Genomic DNA, 22,917 nt, shown 5'->3' on the forward strand with positions numbered 1-22,917 from the left:
GAGTAAAGTCACGAGGGTGAAATAATATATTCATCACAAGCCAGAATAGGTCGTTACATACCCTTGCGCTGCCATTTATAGACAGACAATAAGCTAGTAGTAGTACCCACAAGTGGTACTTACATATAGTCCTACTCATTATACATGTAAATACGTAGAGGTAGCGGATACCCCATTTCGGTACTACTCCAGAGGCGCTAGAAGTACATAGAGTGTTCCTAATACAAGGAACTTTATTGTAATTAGATAAACTAAAAACATAGGGATGGGCTGAGAGCAAAACCCTAGCCCAACTTATTCAGCTCAAGATAGATCCAAAGAGAGGCCCACGCAAAGCCCAGCATTCCTGACTGGGTCCAGGCCCAACATGCATCTCCACACACGCCCAGCCAGCGAACAGTGATCCGGCTTTGCTCCGCCGACCATGCTGCACTGGCTCCGCCATGATTCCACGGCCGCGACTTAACTGCCAAGACCCAAAGCACCGGAACCACTCTGCCACACCCAGCATCACCACAACTTTCCCCAATCCAGTGCCTGCAATCCACACTGCCACAGAAACCACTCCCGGAAGGCTGTCGATCCAGAAAGCAGCAAATCGAAGTCCCGGTCCCGCCGGCGTAGTCACCGCATCATAGAGATTGTATGCCAATCCTGATGCCCAAATCAACCTGCTAAAAACCTCACGCCATACCCCTCATAGGATCTCCCCAAACTCTAGCACTCATCCCTGTCCAGCAGCAGATCGGGTGGCATTGGCGAGGCCAAAAGGCCAGCCTAGATGCCTGGGTTGCCACTGGACGAGAGAGAACTCTCGCTCTATAAGCCGCCTACCTTAGGGTTTAGCAGTTCTCGCACTAGGAGAGAAGACAAAGACTTTTGGTCCACTTATCTATACAGAAAAATCATATTCATGAATCGTAAAGAGCTTTGGAAACTAGACATCCCGGGCTTTCCATCAATATAAAGATCATTACCTGGATCGTCCTGAACTGCTCTCAGTACTCAGTCGAAATTACTGATCTGCACAGGTAGATTTGCTGATTTTGACTTTCAATCCCTTTTTTGCTTCTTTTCTTCTTCTTTACTCTAAAATACCTATAAAACATATAAACAAAGTAAATAGCTGGAAAATATCAAGAACTAACAATGAAAATATAAAGGAATTTGATATAAATAATGTATAATTACGCTCCTATCAGTCTGCTCCTTACCAAAAAGGTACAAGGGCTCGTGAACAAAATATTACAAATGAGCATTATTATCGGGTCAATATACTTAATGCTGTGATAGACTTTCAGTTGGCAAAGTTGGATAGTAGATTTACAGATAATTTGTTGGAGCTCCTTGTTCTTAGTGCTACATTTAATCCACACGTGATAATTTTCGATCATTTATATGTGAAGATGTTTGCAATCTTGCTTTGAAGTTTTATCCTCAAGATTTTACATTATATGATATGCTTGCTCTAGATATGGAATGTGGGTTTTTTCTAGCAGATATTCAAAAGTATCCAAGATTTGCCAAGACAACTAAAGGTGTCGGCGATTAGTTGAATAAAGAAAGTCAGCACTCTTTCCTATGATTTATAGATTGATTTGTCTTGTGCTGACTTTGCCAGTTTCTACAACAACAATAGAGAGAGCATTTTCATCTATGAACATCATAAAAAAACAAACTTCAAAAGATGGAAGATGAGTTTCTTGATGATTTGATGTTTCTCTACATCGAAAAAGAATTGCCGATAGCATTGCTAATGATTCTATGATTGCTGAGTTTGAAGTGAGTGGGTTTCAGATGGTACGATTTAGTTAGTTTATTGTTGTTTTACAACAAATGTATGCTTGCAGTTTTTAATTTACGAGGTTTGGTTTTATGTCCTCGCATTGTATGTTTTGATTGAAAATAATAAAGACGTGAGTATGAGCCTCCCATTGGGTTCCAAACCTCAAAAAAAAAAAAAAAAATTAGTGTACTTCTAATTAGCCTAGACAGGTCTCGAATCCTGGATCTGCCACTGGATCGATACAGTAAGTTTCAGCATATTGAACTAAAAAGAGAAGGACTTGGAGGTACAGATACATCAACCACTCCTTCGAGCATTTGTGTAACCTTCTTCATGGTAGGTCTCAAAGATGGATCCTCTTGTATGCACCAAATTGCCACAATTACTAGCCTCTCCAGCCTTTTCATGTCATTTCCTGCCTCCTCATCGTCCTCAATCACCTTGTTTAATCTCCTATGCTTGTAGCAATCGTAAACCCAGTCAGTTAGTATCACTTCTTCTTCATTTTCCTTTTCCATTTCGAGGCTCCTCCTGCAGCAGATAATCTCCAACAGCATCACCCCATAACTGTAAACATCAACCTTCGCAGTAACGGGAGTATTTCTGAACCATTCTGGTGCAACATACCCTCTGGTCCCTCTAATGACTGTATGAGTCAGAGTTTGATCACTTAGCAGAAGCTTTGCCAATCCGAAATCCGAAATCCGAAATCCTTGCTGTGAATGAATCATCGAGAAGTATGTTCTGCGGTTTGATGTCACAGTGGATGATCTGCGTGCTACACTCGTCGTGCAAGTACATGAGCCCTCTTGCAATACCAAGCGCAATTTGGATTCGTTTGTTCCAATCAGGCCTTCAAATCCCAAACAGAAAGCTAGCTAGTGTTCCATTGCTCATAAACTCATAGACTAGGAGTCTATTTGCCCCTTCATCACACAAGCCGAGCAGTCTGACGAGGTTTTTGTGATGGGTCTTGGCTATTGCACTCACTTCCGTTTTGAATTCCTTTTCACCTTGTTGTTCCACCTTGTCCAACTTCTTGATCGCCACATAGTTTGTTGAGCTTGGAGATGATATGACTCCCTTATACACAGTGCCGAAAGCCCCTCTTCCAAGTTCTTCTCTGAAACCATCTGTGGCTTCTTCGAGCTCTTTGTAAGTAAAAGCGAGTAGATTTGCTTCCATGATACTGGATGTGCTAGTGATAACCCTATGTGTTTTTCGGTATGTATAGAAAACAAGAAAAGCAATTGCTGCAACCAATAGGAAGTTGATAAACACAGAGCTACCTAGAAGGAGTGCTCCTACTAAGATGACAGTTTTCTGATCTTTCTTTTCTGTGTTTGAATCTCGAGATGCAGGATTCTCTAGAGCATCAGATTTTGGTAATTTGATGAGAGCCTTGCCATACTCATTCCAGTCCTGCCTTCCATTGGAGAGTGGCAGTTTCTTCTTCCAGCACCTCCCAGCTCTGATAGTTGCTACCACACAGTTACAATCATCGAGGCAAGACCTCCTACAATCATCTTCATTGAGTTGCTGCAATACTTCAAAGTTTGAAGAAGAGGGCCAGAAAGTATTTGGTAGCTCATGCATCACATATACATCTTGTGGCTTTGAATCACCTAGTTCACAACTGTGCATCCTGTCTTGTTTGCAGCCGCGCAACTTATATTGGGGATCTAAAGCAGAAAAGCCAGGAACGCAATCACAAATTGGCCTTGTGTTTGCATCAAGTCTGCAGTAACTGTTATATCCACATGGCCCGCCGCCCTCCTCTCCAGTTGAATCGAAGGCGAAGCAAATGTTTTCTGGGATAGACCACAAAGAGGACCAGGATGTCCCGCTCCCTTTTTTTGGATAAGCATATAGGGTAAAAAGCCCATCAAAATCTAGTGTTGCTCTGTAATAGTAATCTCTTGATGGCGATACGGTTTTGTTTGTGAGGGTTACTATATTTCCATTCCGCAGAACAATGTTGATATGACCCGACTCATTGAAGACTAGCTGATAGCCAGAATTCAATTTATCAGCTGCATCAGATGTATTGCTTTTGTAGTAAGCATCATATTCAAACTCCGTAGGCAAGGCTATGGGGTACAACTCAAGCGTACCGTCTGGTTTAAATTGGAGTTGAAACTTCCCCTTTGAGTAGTTGCTTGCAGTCTGCCTAGAAGATAGCTTTTCTCCAATTTCCAACACTTGGGTTGGTAAAATGGTGTCTTTGGGGTCTTTGAAGCTCTGCCATAAAAGAGCTGAATTCTGGTCTGCAAGAACAAAGTTACCTGAGTCAAGCATGGCAGCATAAGCAACTCCACTAATAACAGGCTGCGGCCAGATTTCCTCTTTCCGAGGGCCAGTGAGCCTGAAATTACCATCTTTTGTGAGCTCCACTTTGGATCCTTTTGGTGTTGGATTGTCTCCATTTGCATACCAAACAAGAGTCTTTTCTGGAATCTTGTCATACCAAATGGCAAGCAAGAAGAGGTCCTGATCACCAATACGGCGAAACCCAAACGCAAATTCCCCGGAGGGAGATTGCCACGAAAGAGAGTTGTCTGATGCAGTTAGGGACAACCCCAAGCTTATATTTGCAGTTTGAGCAGCATGTACACAAAATGGTTGGACGATAAGGTAAAGCGCAAGCAAGTGGAGAACAGAGAAGGCCATTTAATTTTATGGGATAGAAATCTGATCAAGTTAGGGGTCTTACATTTATAAAAAAAAATCTAGGTTTAGGGTATGGATGAACATGCTGCATTGCTGCGTACGTAATTGCTGCATGCTATGACAAAATTTGGTTTTCATTTCCTTACTTCTGCTTCATTAGTTGTGACTTCTGTGTTTGGATTTGTACATGTGTCTAGATTTCAGAAACTGACGACTCCCCTTCACATTGCTGGCGGAACGCTGTCCACATTTTTGACAGTGGCGCATTCAGGAGGGAGTTTGTTTCAGTGTTGCCCGGATGGCGAGTCATTTCAATACGGAAACGCAATACGGGTAGATGGTATGCTAGTGCTAGTGTCTATGGTGCGCGGTACGCTAAGATATTAATATTATTGTATTTAATAATTTATTTAATTAAGGACCATTAATTCTTTTCTAATTTTTTTTTTTTGCATTATCCATACTAGCCCGGAGCACATGTCAACTTGCTTTTATTTTATTTTTATTTTTAATTTAAAAAAGTTACAACAGTTTCTGTCCTGATTTTTGGGGAAGTTTCTCCTTTTTTCATAGGAGGTATTGCAATTTTTTGAACTATGATACAGTCAATTGACTGTCTTATCCTCATATAGAAATAATTTATTTTTTTAACAACTATATTATGTGCGGGTATATATGGTAGTTCAAAAATTTAACCATTCCCTCAAAAATTGGCTTAATTATATATATATATATATATATATATATATACTAGTCTCTTGGCATGCACTCCGTGCTTGCTAATTTACTTTTTTAAAACAAATTTAAAAATTAAAAATTTCAAGAAAATTAAACAAAAAGAAAAAAAATTTGAAGGCAACATAATACTATTGAAGGTTACAAAGTGAGTTTTTTCCCTTATTTTTTCTTTGTAATTTCTTGAAAAGAAAATACTGATTTTGTTTATTTACTATTTTAGCCTTGTAATACAATTTTTATTTGGGAAAAAATATAAACAGTACTCCAACTATGGTCCATTCTAAATTTTCATACCCAACTTTCCGAAACTATCACATTGGTACCCTAAATAGCCAGTCCGACCCAACATACGTACCCGCCGTCCATAACGGCGTTAACTTGCTCCTCTCGTGGCCTCTTTAAATCATGCCAGCTGTCAGAAGAGTTAACGTCGTCATGGACGGCGTGTACGAAAATTGGGTTGGATTGGGTAGTACTCCAGGTACTAAAATGATAGTTTCCAAAAGTTGGGTACAAAAATTTAGAATGGGTCTTACCTCATGTACTGTTTATATCTTTTTCTCTTTTTATTTTTTAAACAATTCAATCAATAAAGGGCATAATAGGAGTTTCAAAAATTTAACCATCATTCCCAACAATTTGCTTTATATAATAGAAGATATCAAGTAACTCGGTCCAGTATGGCAATACCCTTAATCATAGATTAATGGGACTAAACTGCTAGTCATTTAATAAATAACCTAAACAAATATGTGGTCTTCATCTAAAACTTCACCGCTGCAGAACACGAGTAAAACAAAAAAACAAAAAAATTCCTCCGAACATACCAAAGAAAGGAATGAACTGCGAAGGTGAATGAAGTGGAAATGTTGAGTTGTAGAAGAACAGAGGCTTCCCATCGCCTTGAAGAGGACGAAGAAAAGAAGATGTTGAGTTGCTGATATGAAGCAGAAGGCGGAGATCAAACATCGCTTGGTTTAATGATCTGGATCGTGGATGTACCGCATTTTGGTACGTACGATCCGAAACGCGGGTCGCGACACATGTGAGCGATCCCGGTAACTCTGGTTTGTCTGGAGACGAACTTGAATTTGTCCGGAGGCAAACTTGAACTATAATAATTAGTATAGAAGCCAAAAATTGTAAAAAACTCAATCTAATTGATGGTAAGATTCTACTATGAGAGCATATATATATTGAGGAGAAACTACTGTTTTTTTTTTTTTTCTTTTTCTTTTCAGAAATGTACAGACTTACCTGAGTAAAAAAAAGGGGAATTGCTACTAATTAATGATTTCTACCTGTGAGGGTGCAACCTTCTTGTATCCTTTAATTGCCGTAAACAAATAAGTAACTGTTTAAGGATGTTGTATTCTAATGTGCCTTTTCAAACTAGGGTTTATTTTCTAGAGTTATAATAGGAGAAAGTTCTAGATTTCCTAGCTATATTCAGATTTTATTACCTTGTATGTACCTTGTAATCCCCTATATAAAGGGCTCCTATTATCAATAATACAACACACAATTTCTCTCAAATCATATTCTCCTACAACACGTTATCAGCACGAGTCCTAACCCTAGCCCTAAAAACCAAAACCCTAAAACTCTCCTCACCAAAAAAAAAAAATCTGCCGCAAACCCTAACCACAAACTGCCTCAAGTTCCTAGCTATAGCTAGCCATACCGTGCGCTACCCCTGCGCACCCGTGTGCCACAGCTGCCGCTGCTGCAGTTTCCTACTACTGCTGCTGCTGTTTTCTGCCTTTGTTGCTACTGTTGTCCGCCGCTGTTGTCCTGCTGCTGCTGTCCTGCTGATATGTTGCTGCTGCTGTTTTATTGCTGTTGCTACTGTTGCTGTTTTGCTGCTGCTGTTGTTGCTGTTTTGCTGCTGCTGTTCCAACACGCTTGCATCAACATGCGCGTGTTCTCAAGCCCCAAATCATCAATTAAGTTTTTATGGTTAAAGTTCTTGCTTCTTGTCTTTTAAATTCCTTTATGTGCTTCAGGATTTGCAATATACGAACATGGGTTCGATTATTTAATAAGCGGAATTGTGGGGATTCACGCTATATACGAACTAAGAGTGTTCGTGATCGTAGGACTAAGAGCGTCCTCAAGCATCGATCTTTGACCATATTAAACATCATCGTTTCGGTCTAATCCAAATAAACTTGGAAATTGATTTCTTGGTAGCATAGCTCGGAAATCCTATTATTAGTGATCGTGGAAGTTTTTACTCCTGTACTAATCTACTTCTTCTTATTATTTTCAGGATGTGGAATGAACCAAGACTCGACTTTCCCATGGTTGACTCTTACCCATAATCCAGCCACCAAACTCGGATCTTGTTTTCGAGCCTACAGCTACTAAGCATGCTCGAGCAGTCATCCTGATGTGACGACACATGGATAAATCACTTCGTATGGAGTACATGTCGATCAGAGATGCAAGAGAATTATGAGTAGCTCTAGAAGAGAGCTTTGGCAATGTCCAAGATTCCCTCCTCCCTGATTTGAAGGTCCAATGGAGCAATCTGCATTTTGCGGACTTCAAAATTGTTGCTGAATATAATTTAGAAGCTCTTCACCTCAAATCCATGTTGAGGTTTTGTGGACAGCCTGTCACAGAGCAAGAGCTAATTGAGAAAACTCTCTCCACCTTCCCCGTCTCAGCAACCTTGGTATTAAAGCAATATCGAAATGAATGGAATGTTGGATGGATCACGAGGTTTAATCAGCTTATCAATGTTATGTCTGTAGCTGAGAAATATGACAACATACTCGTGAAAAATTATAATTCAAGGCCCGTTGGAACTAAGAGCATTCATGAGGTGAATTATAATGCGCCCAAAGGAGGGCGCAAGGAGCGGAACCCGAAGAATAGGGACATGATGGACGTGTGGGTCCATATAACTTCCCTAACAAAGAAGGAAACCGCCAATTTGGAGCGGATACACATGGTGGCAACGCCACAAGTGGGAGAGGTGGTCGTTGCGCCGCCGGCCGTGGTGGTGGCGTCAACCCACCTAGGGGACGTCCACAACGTGCACCTCAATTAAAGGGAGACAACCACAATGATGTGTGTCATCGATGTGGATCAAGTGAGCATTGGTTCAAGCAATGAAAACAAGCAATCAACTAGCTGCATGCTACAAGGAGTATAGGGACCTAAGGGAGCAAGAAGTCTATCCTGCCGAAGAAGAAGATGGTGAAGATGTCAATCTCACCATAGAGGACTTCAAAGCTGGAGATGAAGTGCACAAGGATGCCGCAGACTTTGATTAGAATAGTCCTTTTACTTTCCAAGTATTACGTAATGGCAATTATGCCTTAGTCAATAAATGATATTTTGTTTTAACTCTTTCTCACTAGGCTCACCCAATTAAATATGATGTCTAGGAAACTAAGCAGAGATTAGTGGTACTTAAGCGAGCTTTGCTCCACCGACATCTCTTCTTACTTTCCTGGTCATGTCTAATTGGAGTTACCAAAAGGATTGAGTGACTACAATTTGTCTAGGTTTGATTTCTATTTTGGATTATACTTTGGTTAAGAAACTTTGATGTAATCATTGGCCATTTTTATTAATAAAGTATCGTTTTATTATTGAATGCACCACTAGAATAATGCTAATAGACATCAGTTAGGATTTGAGGCGATGTAAAAAAAATTTCTAACATCAGTTCTTAGAAATCCGATTTTTATCTGTACAATTAACATCGTTTCTAATAGTTAACCGATGTCTACATTTTTTTTCAAAATTTTGAAAAATGCGGAAAATGGCTAAGTTACCAAATTTTCAACGTGGGGAAACAAAATTTCAATTCCCCAACACTTAGTCATATTGACTAGCACGACATTTTTTCATTCTCAAACCCTACCCACCACGACACCCTACCAGCACCCGACCTCCTCTTCCTCATCCTCCGCCTCCAACCATCACCCAACTACTCTTCGCCTCAGCCTCGGCCTCCGTCTCCGCTCTCCTCCTTCTCTGCCTCATTCTCCGTTCTCCTCCGGCACACCTCTTCTCTCATCTCTCTCCTCAAATCACCAAATCCACCAATGACGTAGTCCATGCCGGAGCTCCACCTTGTTCCCTCGTCAAGCCCACCATGGAAGATGAGACCTAACATTTAAGACAAGGCTCGCGATCGATTCAGGTATTGGGTCTCACTCGATTTTGTGTTAAATTGTTTTCAATTGCTTCTGGGTATCTTTTGGTTAATTTCTCGATTAATTTCTTTCTAATCCTATGTATCAATTCATCTATATCTATGCGTGTGAGCTATTTTGGGGGTTACTTTAGGTTTGTTGAGTGGATGGATTGTTGCTGTTCCGGGACTGAAATTACTCAAGATGTTGGATGGATTCTTACTTCTTTTTCCAGTAGTTTCTGCAGTCCTTCCTTGTAGGAATACCTTGTTACAACATCCAAGAACCCGATCTTGTATGTCTTCTTCAGTTCCCCTAGACTCCGGGTATGTCTACTTATTTTTGTTTATCCTTGTTCCCCTCAATCTTGCAGTTTCCTTTCCTAGTCTTTTGAGATAGTGTGGCATGTTATGCTGTCAATGTCGATCTAGACTAATGATGAAATTGAATCTTGTATGCAGAGAATTTAATGTCAAACCAACCCAGTTGGTTAACTTCTCTAGGAGTAGCACATATTTGAGTACAAATGTAGAAGTAAGTGCTACTTGGCCCTTACCATAGATTTTCTTTTGACACTTGCAGGAAACTGTTGGGACCAGGGTTTTGATGCCAATACCAGGAGAACTAATTGAGCTTCTTGTTGCCAAACAAGTAATGTTTCCAGTTTTTGTGACTTGTATTAGTTTGAGATGATATAGTGGAAGTTATACAGTTTGCAAAAAGCTTCATTTTCAGGGTTTGAAACTTTGAACACATTTTATTTGTTAGGAAGCAGATCCTGAGGATTTAAGAGAAGGTCAGAAACGGATGATGGCATTGTTCCATGTGTAAGTGTTTTTCAGTCTGATTGAATATCTTCTGAATTCATTTTTTTACGTTTTATAGCTGCTTGCTTGTTAACTATACTTGGCTATCATTTCTTATTTAATAAATGTTATGACTTATTTCAAACTTTGAGTTTAGATATAGATTTCTTATCTACAGTTCATTTCAGTTCCTATCATCATGCAGCCATCTTGTATGCATGCCCAGGCATTTAAGTATTTAACTATGAAACTGCATAAAATTCTGCAGATACGGAGTCACTCCATTTTCTCAATTGAAAGGATTATTCATTCAAGGTCCTATTTTCATCATCTTCTTTCTTGCTGTAAGATATGAGCCCGTCAAATTTATAGCATCTGTTTTACATAGTTCCATTTAAGATTTGATATATCTCTTTTTCTTGAATTTGTGAATTTCAAATTTTGTAACACATATTATTGTAGATTAGAAACATGGCGAGAAAGTTCCGTCTTTTCAAAATGGTGGTGCTCTCTGGTTTACTGATCTCACAACTCCAGATAGCATGCTGATCCTTCCAATTCTGACAGCAATGACATTCTGGATCACAGTCAAGGTAGGGTTTTTCCTTTATGGATTTATCTTGCCAAGAATGGTATTAAATACATGGTTGGCATATGGTGAAGTAAGCATTCATTGATTGTGAGTCAATACCACTTATAGTTTTTACTGCTACAATTTCTTTTGTCTTATTTCTATAATGGTTTCACTATTTGTCGAGTATAGTTCATGTTTCTTTATTTTGTGATTCTCTGTAATGTTGTTCTTGTTATAATATCACTTCAGCAGCTGGGTTTGAGTTGATAGTCTCATTGTAAAGTGTCATCTTGTGTCTCTTTTATTATGGTAGAGTCAAGTTACACTACTAGAATAATGTACATAGACATCATGGTAGAATGTAGCATTAATTACAGTCCTGCTGCTACATTTAATTTTCACCTTTAATCCAATGAGGTAATTCCTCATAATTTGTTGTTTAGTATTTGTAACCCTCGCTCGGTCCTTATCCACTTCTAATTTTCTCCATCTGATGTGAGAGATCGAGGGTTGCGTACATATTCTTCTATTTAATTGATCAGTGTTTGAAACCAGCCTCAACTCATTGATTTCAATTGTCGTCAGTCAGTCCTCTTGAGCTATTTAAAATAAAAAAGGTCGTATATTGCTTGCTAGACCTATGATCATGGTTTGACATGGACTTATTCTGTTGTACATTCACCTTTTGACTATATAAAAAAGCGACCTTAGCTATATCTAGATGATTGATACGTTTGCCATAGTGTGAAAGTTAAAGTTTGGATTTATTTATCTGCTTGAGGAATTATGCAGTATTCCACAAGCTTCTTTGCAGAAACTTTAGCACTCTGATTGTGACTAAAAAAATACATAATCTACAAGCTTCTTTGCAGTATTTCATAGTTTAGTAATTACAATTAAACATGGCTGACAAAGGAAAATATTTATAGGGTAATTCTAACCGTGATCTTGGTCGAGTATATTTCATGTTTCTTTACAGGAAAATATTCTCATTCCAGCTGGAGTAAAATATTTACAGTATTTTGGTCGAATATGGAAGGACCAGTCACATATTCAATTGGTATACAACTTCCTCCATTTTCTTCTATTATAGCTTCTTCCTTTTTTTTTTCCCCTTCACATATGCTATATATGCAATGATTGTTAAATTGGTTAATGAACCTGTTGCATTTATACTTTCAATGAGAATACTCCACTTGTTGATGATCCAGAGTACATCTTTGCATTAGGTGAAACAAAATTCAAGGGACTAAGCGGAGATAAGGATGGGGTCTGGCTAATGCAGGTAAAAGGAAGGATTTTATTGAGACTTACTATTTAACTCCGAGACAGTGATTGGAGCAAGACCACACTTGCTCTTAGGAAATGATTCTGTATCAACGCCCAGCAAAGCTACTTAGTTTTGGGGGTGAATTCAGGTCTTCCTTTTTTCTCATCAGCTTCTCTAATTCCATATCACAGGGTTGAATTCATTTTTAGGTTTTCTATTATGTGTTTATTAATACATTATTTTATGACTGCTTCTGGGAATTGAAGGAGGAAATAGGCTAATACGTCAAGAATAAGCTAATGGGTTCCATCATTCTTTTTGTGTAGAAAGATATTCATGGGAGACTTGACAAAGAACAAGGGGTTATCTGCTTTGCTTATCGGCATTGGTAAGCACTCATTGAATTGACTATTGAGTCTGTAGCTTTTAATTCTACTCTTAACGGAGCCCAATTGGAGTAAAATTAATACCATCTTGGATTTTCTTTGATTTTAGCTTTTCAGAATTTATTTAGGTTGTTTTCAGGAACTGGATTGGCTGCTGTTCATCAATATTTATTCAAGTATGTGCTTTTTACTTTGTTTGCTGCTTTGCACTATCTCAGTAACTTATTCAAGTATGTGCTTTTTATTACTCTCTGGTCGACTGTGGCTTTTAATGATAAATTTAAACTCAGTTTGTCTTTCTGCCCAAGTTTATGTAGAGTATGGTTTCCTGTTTCTTTTAAGTTTTGTTTTGGATTCTGATTTTGGGTCTTTTTGATGCAGCAAATCTGATATAAAGAGCATAAAGGTGAGGCTAGGGGCGATTAAGAAGAAGAGGAAGGCTGTGCTGAAGTATCTGAAGAATAATGTTGCTGTTCTTCTCAAGATTGGCCTTGATATTAATGTATATGGAGGGTTAAGTTTCGTGGCTCATTAGTTTTAATGTATATGATGTGTCAATTTCATCATTGTTTTGCTTGGCCTTTTCAGTTCTCACCTAAAAATAAAAAAGCTCATTTTTGTGCTGCTGTAGGTGGAGCTGGGAGCAGCACAGCAGGTCAAAAAGGCATGCCTAATGCTCTAGCAGATATGACATAAAGGTATTTATGTTTTCCATAGACCCTTTCATTGGAGTGAAACCTACTTTTTCTTTGGGTAAACATAAACATACTACTCTGTAATATTAAAAGATCAATTGTATTACAACCTTAACTATCATATAACAATAATTCCTGCAGCAAAGCGCGGGCTCACTTTCTAGTTATATTTGATTTCTAAGATTTGGGACAGAACCAAGTGCTACATAAAGCTTCTTCGGTGGAAATGGCGAACACAGAGAGGTATGCGTGTAAGCTGCTTAATAATAGACAAGTAGGTTAGTTTTCTATAAGCTGTCTGACAGATCATCTTATATTAAGATTACTTTGTTTTGAGAAAAGAAGGGTAAATTTGAAGTGCATGTTTATGCAAGCGGCATTTCTCTTTTTGTTGACAGCCATGATTTTATATGTTACCCAGATCAGAATGACAAGGATTTGGATCGGGCGAGTAAGAGGCAGGATCTTGAAGGAAAGGAGCTAAAGCAAGAAACTACTTTGCATGAACTGGAGCCGGTTGCCATCCATGCTCTTCATGAACTTGTTTCTTTAGTTCACAGTCATGTCAATGCTGCAAAGCAATATGATTTTGAGTAAGGCTAGATTGTGCTGACCATTTTGTAGTAGATGTAGTGATATCAGGATGAATTGTGAACAAATTATACTGCATGTAGTTATTGGAGTAGTGGTATCTTCTAGACTAGCCTTAAAGTAGGTTAGGGTTTATTGTGCACAACTTTTGAAGCTACCTCAAGCTCTAATTTTGGATAGAAATTAATGCAATTCTCTAATATTTGAATTTCATGTTATTTGTGGATCAGCTTTCTAGTACCAAATACAGCATGAAAGGGATATAACAGCAGTTTGAATTCAGAGACTGATGTCAAGAAAAGAAAAAACATTAGTTACTGATGAAGAACTGATGTCAAAAACCAGAAATTACATCAGTTTGAAAATAAAAACCGATGTCAGAAAAGAAAAAATACATCAGTTCGGAAACAAAAACCGATGTTAAGAAAGAAAAAATACATCAGTTACTAAATAAAAACCAATGTCAAGAAAGAGAATGTACATAAGTTCTTAAACAAAAACCAACGTCTAGCATAAATATGGACATCAATATAGACCAAGGAACTGATGTCCAACATGGCATTGGACATCGTTCTTCTTCAGCAACCGATGTGTAAAATATTATCAGACATCGTTTCTAAATCAATAACGATGTTAAAATGGATAATTGTGTTGTTAGACCTATATTTCATTAAGCATCTAATGCCAAAATATGAAGGTTTGACAATAGCTAAACACACCAAAATGGTGATCACATTAACGTTTTTACATCGGTTCTGAACCTTAAACCGATGTCTTGTTGCAAACTAGACATCAGTTCTGAATCGATGTCTTAGTTTTGGCGATCTTTAACATCACCCACTAAGACATCGGTTTTTTTTTTTTTTAAACATCAGTTGTGGACTGATGTCTATGAACTTTATCCTAGTAGTGATGTCTTGGACATATTTTAATTCCGAACTTTATTATTTTTCAGTATGTTTCTTGGAGAGCTTGAATGCCTCATAGATAGCAGCACCACACATACTATATTGCGACATGGGCAATTATTCCTATGGATGACGCCTAGTCGATATTCAGTGACTACGATGGTAGGACCATCACAATTGATTCATGGTCGAGGACCAGCCCAATTAATGTTGCCAAATGGCGCAAGTATTAATGTCACTGAAGCTCTATATGCTCCTAAGGCCGGAAGAACCCTATTGAGTTTTAAAGATATAAGAGCCAATGGTTTTCATGTGGAAACACATTGTGAGAATGGACAAGCGTTCCTTTGCATAACCTCTAATGACTATGGCCATAAATGAGTATTGGAGAAACTTAGGTGTCGCTCTAGTGGGTTATATGAAACAACTATTCGAATTATTGAATCCAATCATGTCATGAGAGATGACTTATGAGATTCTGACACATATAGGCTTTGGCATGACCGTTTGGAACACCCAGGTTGTGATATGTTGATCCGTATACTAAAGACTTCACACGCACATCCATTTTTCAAAACGAAAAGAAGTCAAATCCGAAATTTGGTCTAAGGAAGGGCACTGGGGCCACATGGCGCCATTCCTATGCAAAACCGGACGTCATTTCCCGAAGCCGCCTACCCCATGCGCCCTAAAGTTAGCTTTGACGCCAAGACTGCCTCCTTGACCCAATTTTCTGCTTCTAAAGCTTAGATTTTGTTTTGCAAAGCCTGCTCTTTAGCAAAGTTAGGATCTAAGCCATCCAATGCAAAGGACACCAAAGAAAATATCCCATTCTTACAAAGAATCCAAGGTGATATTTGTGGACCTATTCATCCATCGTGCGGACCATTTAGATATTTTGTGGTGTTGGTTGATGCATCGACACGCTGGTCACATGTCATGCTTTTGTCCACAAGAAATGCTGCATTTGCTAAACTCCTAGCACAAATCATTAAATTACGGGCTCACCACCTTGATCATCCTATTAAGTCAATACGTCTTGACAATGCTGAGGAGTTTACATAAAAAACTTTTGATGATTATTGCATATCCATTGGGATTGAGGTTGAACATCCTGTTCCTCATGTTCACACCCAAAATGGCTTCGCAGAAGCCGCCATTAAAAGACTTCAAATGGTTGCTAGAGCATTGGTTATACGCACCAATCTCCCTGTGTCTGCTTGGGGTTATGCAATATTGCATGCAGCCTTGCTTATTCGTCTGAGGCCTACTGCCGCTTAACCTTTTTCTGCATCCCAGCTGGTTACTGGATATGATCCTGATGTCTCACACTTACGCATATTTGGGTGTGCAGTTTATGTGCCAATAGCGCTGCCACAGCGCACCAAAATGGGACCTCAAAGACGATTAGGCATTTATGTTGGATAAGATTCTCCAGCGATCTGCTATTTAGAACCCTTGACAAGCGATCTCTTTATAGCTAGATTTGCGAATTGTCACTTTGATGAGACAGTCTTCCCGCCAATAAAGGGAGATAAGAACACTAATGTTCAACATGAACGACAGGAATTGTCGTGGTCTGTCCCCACTTTGTCTCATCTTGATCCCTGAACCGCACAGTCTAAAATTGAAGTGCGAAGAATACTCGATCTTCAGAACGTAGCAGATTCGATGCCTGATGCGTTTTCTGATATCGCTAAAGTGACGAGATCACATATACCTGCTGCAAACGTGCCTGCAAGGATTGATATCCCCAAAAGTGGAGGATATGGCGCCGCCATCCCTAGTGGAGATGGCAATGTGGCTAAGGCCAGCCTCCCTGCAAGAAAATGAGGGAGGCCCAAAGGTTCGATAGATTCTCGCCTAAGAAAGAAAGCGAGTTTGGCACAAAAGGATCCATTAATCATCGATATAGATAATCCGTCTCATGAAGATATTTCGGATTATGGTTATGTCCAAGAGACATCATTGGGGGATGCCCCGATGATAGAACCATTTCCAGGTAATAGAGAGATCTCCATAAATTACATTAGTGTACATGAGACGTTGAAGAGAAACTTTATTATCCTTGATGATGCATTTGCATATTCTATTGCTCAAGGAATCATAGAACATGATGATATCGAACATTGCTCTGTTGAAGAATGTCAACGAAGAGCGGATTGGCCTAAATGGAAAGATGCGATCTAGGCTGAATTGGATTCACTAACAAAGAGACAGGTATTTGGGCCTATAACGCTGACACCCCCAAGTATAAAGCTTGTTGGCCATAAATGGGTCTTTGTTAGAAAGAGTAATGAGAAAAATGAGGTTGTTAGGTACAAAGCCCGCCTTATGGCGTAAGGTTTCTCACAACTCCCTGGAATTGATTACGAGGAGACATATTCTCCTGTAATGGATAGTATAAAGTTCCGCTACCTTATCAATTTGGTAGTTTCTGAAAAACTTGACATGCAGCTTATGAATGTGGTTATAGTATATCTCTATGGGGATCTAGATTCAGAGATATATATGAAGGTCCCAGATGGACTTCAATTACCCAAATCAAGTGCCTCCAAACCATGGAGCGTGTTTTCTATAAGATTGAAATGCTCACTATATGGATTGAAACAATCCGGACGGATGTGGTAGAACCGTCTAAATGACTACTTGATTGGAAAGCGATATGTCAACAATGAAATATGCCCATGCGTGTTTATTAAAAGGACAAGTTCCGAATTTGTAATTGTAGCAGTTTATGTCGATGACATGAACCTAATTGGAACTCTAGATGAGTTAAGAGAAACTGCCAAGTACTTGAAATCCAAATTTGAGATGAAAGATCTTGGAAAAACACAGTTTTGTCTCGGATTAGAACTCGAGCACCGTAGTGATGGGCTTATGATCCATCAGTCAACATATACTCAGAAATTACTAAGGAGCTTTAATGAGGATAAAACAAAGCCTGCGAGTACTCCCATGATTAGCTGTAGTCTTGAGCCCGGAAAAGATCATTTTCGTCCAAAGGATGAGGACGAAGAATTGTTAGAGGCAGAAGTGCCCTATCTAAGTGCAATAGGCGCATTATTGTACTTAGCTCAATGCACAAGACCAGACATCTTATTCGCAGTGAACTTGTTAGCTCAACATAGTTCCGGCCAACACACCGCCATTGGATTGGTGTAAAGACAATTTTTTGACACTTACAAGGTACGATTGATATGGGCTTATTTTATCCCTACAGAGAGAAAAGAAATGACGGAAGTTTGGGATCGGACCCCATAAGGCAAAATGCCAATTTCCGTAACGTAGCTGTCGACGCCACTGCCCAAAGTGGCCTGCGTCCTACTCTTCCTCCCCTCCATCAAAGTGGCAGCGATGTCTTGATGGGTTTTACTGATGCAGGGTATCTGTCACGCCCCGAATTTTGAAGAACAATGAATTCAAATCCGAAACATGAATACAACTAAAACAAATAAAGTCCTAAATTTTTTTCTCATAAACAAACCGCACCACACGCCACTCAAAATTTCAAATGCAAAATCCTCGAGTTAAAATTTACAACTCATACTCATAAGGTAAAATTGTAAAGCTCTAAATGAGCATGACAAACCTCACAAAAGAAATGCGAATAAATTGAATGCTGCGACCCTAGACAGCTCCGTCACGGTCCTGATTCTCCTGACCTACAGGAATAACTGCTACACTATAGAATAGTGCACCGGGATTGTAGACAACAAACCCGGTAAGCTTTGTAAGCCCGTATGAGTAAACTCAATTAAAGTGACTCACGTTACGCATGCTTATAATTTCTCAACTCGTGAGATAAATTAAAGCAACAATAATCAACTCCACAAAACATATCTGAATTTAAAATCAAATAAGATAAAAATCAGTAATACCTGCGTAGAAAATTAGTTCAGGAGATTACATTAAAAATTACCTCCACGATTCATTCGAAATCAAGTTCCACAAGAATGACAAAGGGAAGGACACCGACACTTTCTTGTAACACAAATATACCCATGGGCACACGATAACTCAAAACTATCCCCCATGCAATATATTGGTAGACAGACTAGAACTCTAACTGAATCGTAACCTGTCACCCCCGTTGGGGTTCAGCCTTACGATAATAATTGCCTCGTTACCAATGTGATAAACGGTCCTTAGACCAGAACATTCAATGTACAATTTCATCAATCACTCACATAATGGATCGTACACTGATAATCAAAGTGCAATGTCATCAATCACTCACATGATGAATCGTACCCCGATATTCAAGTACAATTTCATCAATCACTCACATGATGAATTGTACACTGATATTCAAGTACAATTTCATCAATCACTCACATGATGAATCGTACAATTTCATCAACACCATAAAATCAACACTTCCCCAAATACCAAACCATTTAATATATATTTCACGTAAATATATATATATATATATACACACACACACGTAGTCACCCTCACAGGAATGACTACTAATACCAATTATAGTTCACATGCGTTCAAAATCGGGAAATTCATTTTTATAAGAAAAACGTGTGTTTACTTACCCATGGACCGTAGGGATCAAGTCCATTTTATTTAAAAACAAATATTTATTTTCAAAAAATAATTTCCACAATTTATCAAATAAATAGAAAAATAGCAAGATTCGGTTCGTAAATGAACCATGTGAGATTTACTCACCTCTAACTCCCGCTGCGTCTTCTATCAACCAAATCAGAATATCTCAATCGTTCGTCAACTCAAACAGTCAAGTACCAAATCAAGGGCGGTCTTAACTCAGCAAACGATTCATAAAATATACTTAAACGATGATCTAACGGTCGGATCCTCACCAATGACCACACAAAGTCATCGAGACAGTCATACGATCATCATATCAAAACTACAGATCGATCGGACAGCCCGATCCTCAAGGATCACAAACCGAATGATCGAAATCGTAAAATTCATAACTTAATCATACGATCTCCAAAAATTAAGTATTGTATGTTGAAATGATCGTATCAACATGTAGAACAAAAAAAATGGGCAAAAAATGCCCTTGAGATGGCCGGAAGTGGCCGGAAATGGTCGCCAGAATTAGAGGCAGAGCAGTCGCCAACCATCGCCAATGGTGTCGGGGCCAGGCTTCCCTTCTTCATTTCATCGAATTGAACAACTTTCCTAACTATCATGAAGTCTGAAAACGAAAGGAAGTGGTCAAAAATTGCCAAAACAGTCGTGTGTGGCCGGTATTTTTTCAGAAACCGACGATGCTCCGACGAAGGCGAAAAACTTCACTTCAAGTGCTTTTCTTCTTGAAGCATGATCAGGAGGTTGAGGCGAGTTCAACAAGCCAAGAAACTCGAGTTTTAGTCGTCGGTAACTCGAGATATCGCCATCGACCTCAATCGGACCAAAACAAGCTTCCCGCCGCCTCTACAGGCTGTTTCGCGGTGCAAGGCTGCCATTGGCAGCTGCGCAAGGTCAAGGCGAAGCTAAGGGAAGAAGTTTGGTGAGGATTGGTGGCCGGAGGAGTGAGATATCGGTCGGAGAAAACGTGCTCTATTTTCCGCTCGGGGAGAGGAGAGGAGAGGAGAGAGAGAGAGAGAGAGAGAGAGAGAATAGAGCCGGCTGCCAAAAATGGAAACTGACACTTTTGGAAAATTTCCAAAAATAGTTAGGTATTTATACCCGAAATGGAAACTTTTCCAAACGAGATAACTTCTTCATACGAACTCCGATTCTTGCGTTCCGCGTATGTATGATCTCATATCGACGGGCTCTACGACTTTCATGAAGGAATTTTTCCCAAATTCCGTATGTATAAAAAGTTGACTTCGTAAGCCCCCCTAAAATGTGCATTTCGAATAATTATTCGTCCGAAAAATAATTTCACTTCACCCTCGAACCATGAAATCATACTAACGAAACTTTATTAATTCAAGGAAATTCCAAGACATTAATAACGAATTTCCAGGGTCTTACAGTATCTCTCTGACCCTTACAAAGGTCGCTCTCAAACTGGTTATGTCTTTACCATGGGAAGCACTGCGATATCTTGGGGATCTACTTTGTAGACCCTTGTTGCTACCTCATTGAATCATGCAGAGATTATTGCTCTACATGAAGCCATACGTGAATGTATATGGTTAAGGTTTGTAATTAGACACATTCGAGGAACTTGTGGTTTGAAGTCTACCACAGATGAACCTACATGCATTTATGAAGATAATGCAGTTTGTATTGAGCAAATGAAATTAGGTTTCATCAAGGGTGACAACACCAAGCATATATCGCCTAAGTTTTTTTACAATCATCAACAACAATCACTTCTAAAAATTGAAGTAAATCAAATCCGATCAGAGGATAATGTAGCGGACTTATTTACTAAGTCGTTACCTAAATCCACATTCGAGAAACATGTGAAGAGCATCGGATTGAGAAAGTTATCCAAACTCCCATGATTGTAGCAATCAGGGGGAGATGTTGACATCAGGGGGAGGCATGATGTCTACATGTTCGATTTCGAAGAGTGAAGGACGTGTTGTGCTCTTTTTGTCCTTCGACCAGGGTTATTTTTGTCCCACTGAGTTTTTGTTACTTGGCAAGATTTTTAGTGAGACAACGATCAAAGCGTAATCACCAAGTTTGAGCGGCACAAGGGAGAGTGTTTAAGGATGTTGTATTCTAATGTGCCTCTTCAAACTAGGGTTTATTTTCTAGAGTTATAATAGGAGAAGGTTCTAGATTTCCTAGTTATATTTAGATTTTATTACCTTGTATGTACTTTGTAATCCCCTATATAAAGGGATCCTATTATCAATAATACAACACACAATTTCTCTCAAATCATATTCTCCTACAACAGGAACTCTATACATTTTTTTTTTTGAAGAAAAGAAGAATTTTATTACTAAGGTCGTACATGAGGGCATTCAGAATAAAATCCGGAGCAGTTATAAGGAACTCTATGCATGAAAGAGCATATATATTATTTTACTGCAGGCATCAGCCCACGCTAAGCCTATACTGCGTAAGCCAGTCCATATGCTCTACATTTTAACCCCATACAATCTGAAACAAGCTACCGTCTTTTATCTTTTCCTCTTTCAAATTCTCTAACTTGAAGCTTTCTGGGCTTTGAAGAAAGTCTATGTCATTAGATCGAACATGATTACATGGGTATTTAGAATTGATAACATCCTTATCATTTTTAGGATTATGCAGACGGGCTAATGAATAAAAAGGTTATTTTGAAGTGTCTTATCACTACACCAATTTTTCAATCAGACGACAGTTTTTCACTATCGTCTGATAATAGGCGCTGCTGTTGTCTATCTCAATGCCGTCTGATACATGAATCAGACAATACCACAAAATTTTCGTCTGACAAAGTGTACTACAACAGCAGCTACTACTGTTTGGCTCCAAAACCAGTTGGCTTGCAAACTGTCTCTTTTGAGCGTGTGATTGCGCAGGCGTGCCAGCACCATGGGGTGCAGTCGTCGAGGAGTCCCATGACCTGACTTCTTGAATCAAGCGCTATGGACGAGGAGAGCACCAACCTTGTCACAAGGCTCTTTTCTCTGCCTTCCGGAAAAGGACTTCTTGCCTTACTGGTAAGGGCTTTGGTTGTGATCTCTTCGCGACACCGAATAGATACTCAAACGTTGCAGGTTGAGTAGAGCAATCACCAGGAAGTTTGGAGAAAGCACAGGTTTTGCTAAAGTGTGACTTTAGCTTCGCTGGGTTGCGAGGGCGTTACCCTTGCTTCGCTAGTTTGCAACTAGGTTGCCAGTAGGTTTGCTCCGGAGAGGCTTTGATAATCTATGTGATTAGTTGATTTGAGAGTTGTGTTTAATTCATCCTTGAAACCTGGTATTTATACCTAGGGTTTCGACTGTTACTTGCCATAGAAGGATTATTGATTGAAGTTTCCTATTCAATCTCTGCTACTTGACTCCAATAAGGGCTCGTTTTCCTTATGGATTATGGAATGAGTGAAGCTGTAACCCAAACCCAAGTAGGCTTTTTTTTTTGGGCCGCAGGTATCGGCCCGCTATGCTAAATCCACTCAAAGGATGTTGCCAAAATTACTTTTAGGCTCAAACATTGCCCCCCAGGCCCTCGAAAATGTAACTGATTGAAGGGGATTAAAACGACACGCCTGGCAACTGAAACGAGGTCATTAATGAGGGTTGCGTCCATTCGCTTTGCAAAACGTCTCTTCGTCATATTGTTTCTCTCACAAAATCTCTTATTTAAATCCTGCAGCCAGTTCGAACCTGTCACATCAGAAACTCTTTTAGTCTCCTAAACCCAGAAACCCTCTTGTTCCGAACATCTTCTTC

At 39.3% G+C, this 22,917-nt stretch overlaps 1 long non-coding RNA gene and 1 pseudogene across 1 annotated transcript; one reads left to right on the forward strand and one right to left on the reverse strand.

The window, feature by feature from the left end:
• Positions 1–1,734: 1,734 nt before the first annotated feature.
• On the reverse strand, positions 1,735–4,484 carry LOC112175121 (annotated as a pseudogene).
• A 5,484-nt stretch (positions 4,485–9,968) lies between these two features.
• Positions 9,969–11,792, forward strand: LOC121051625. Its single transcript, XR_005806273.1, has 3 exons — positions 9,969–9,999; positions 10,117–10,175; positions 11,708–11,792. It is a non-coding gene; the product is annotated as an uncharacterized LOC121051625 (long non-coding RNA).
• Positions 11,793–22,917: the final 11,125 nt, after the last annotated feature.

Source organism: Rosa chinensis, chromosome 1 (assembly GCF_002994745.2).
Source record: "Rosa chinensis cultivar Old Blush chromosome 1, RchiOBHm-V2, whole genome shotgun sequence".
Lineage (NCBI taxonomy): Eukaryota > Viridiplantae > Streptophyta > Magnoliopsida > Rosales > Rosaceae > Rosa > Rosa chinensis.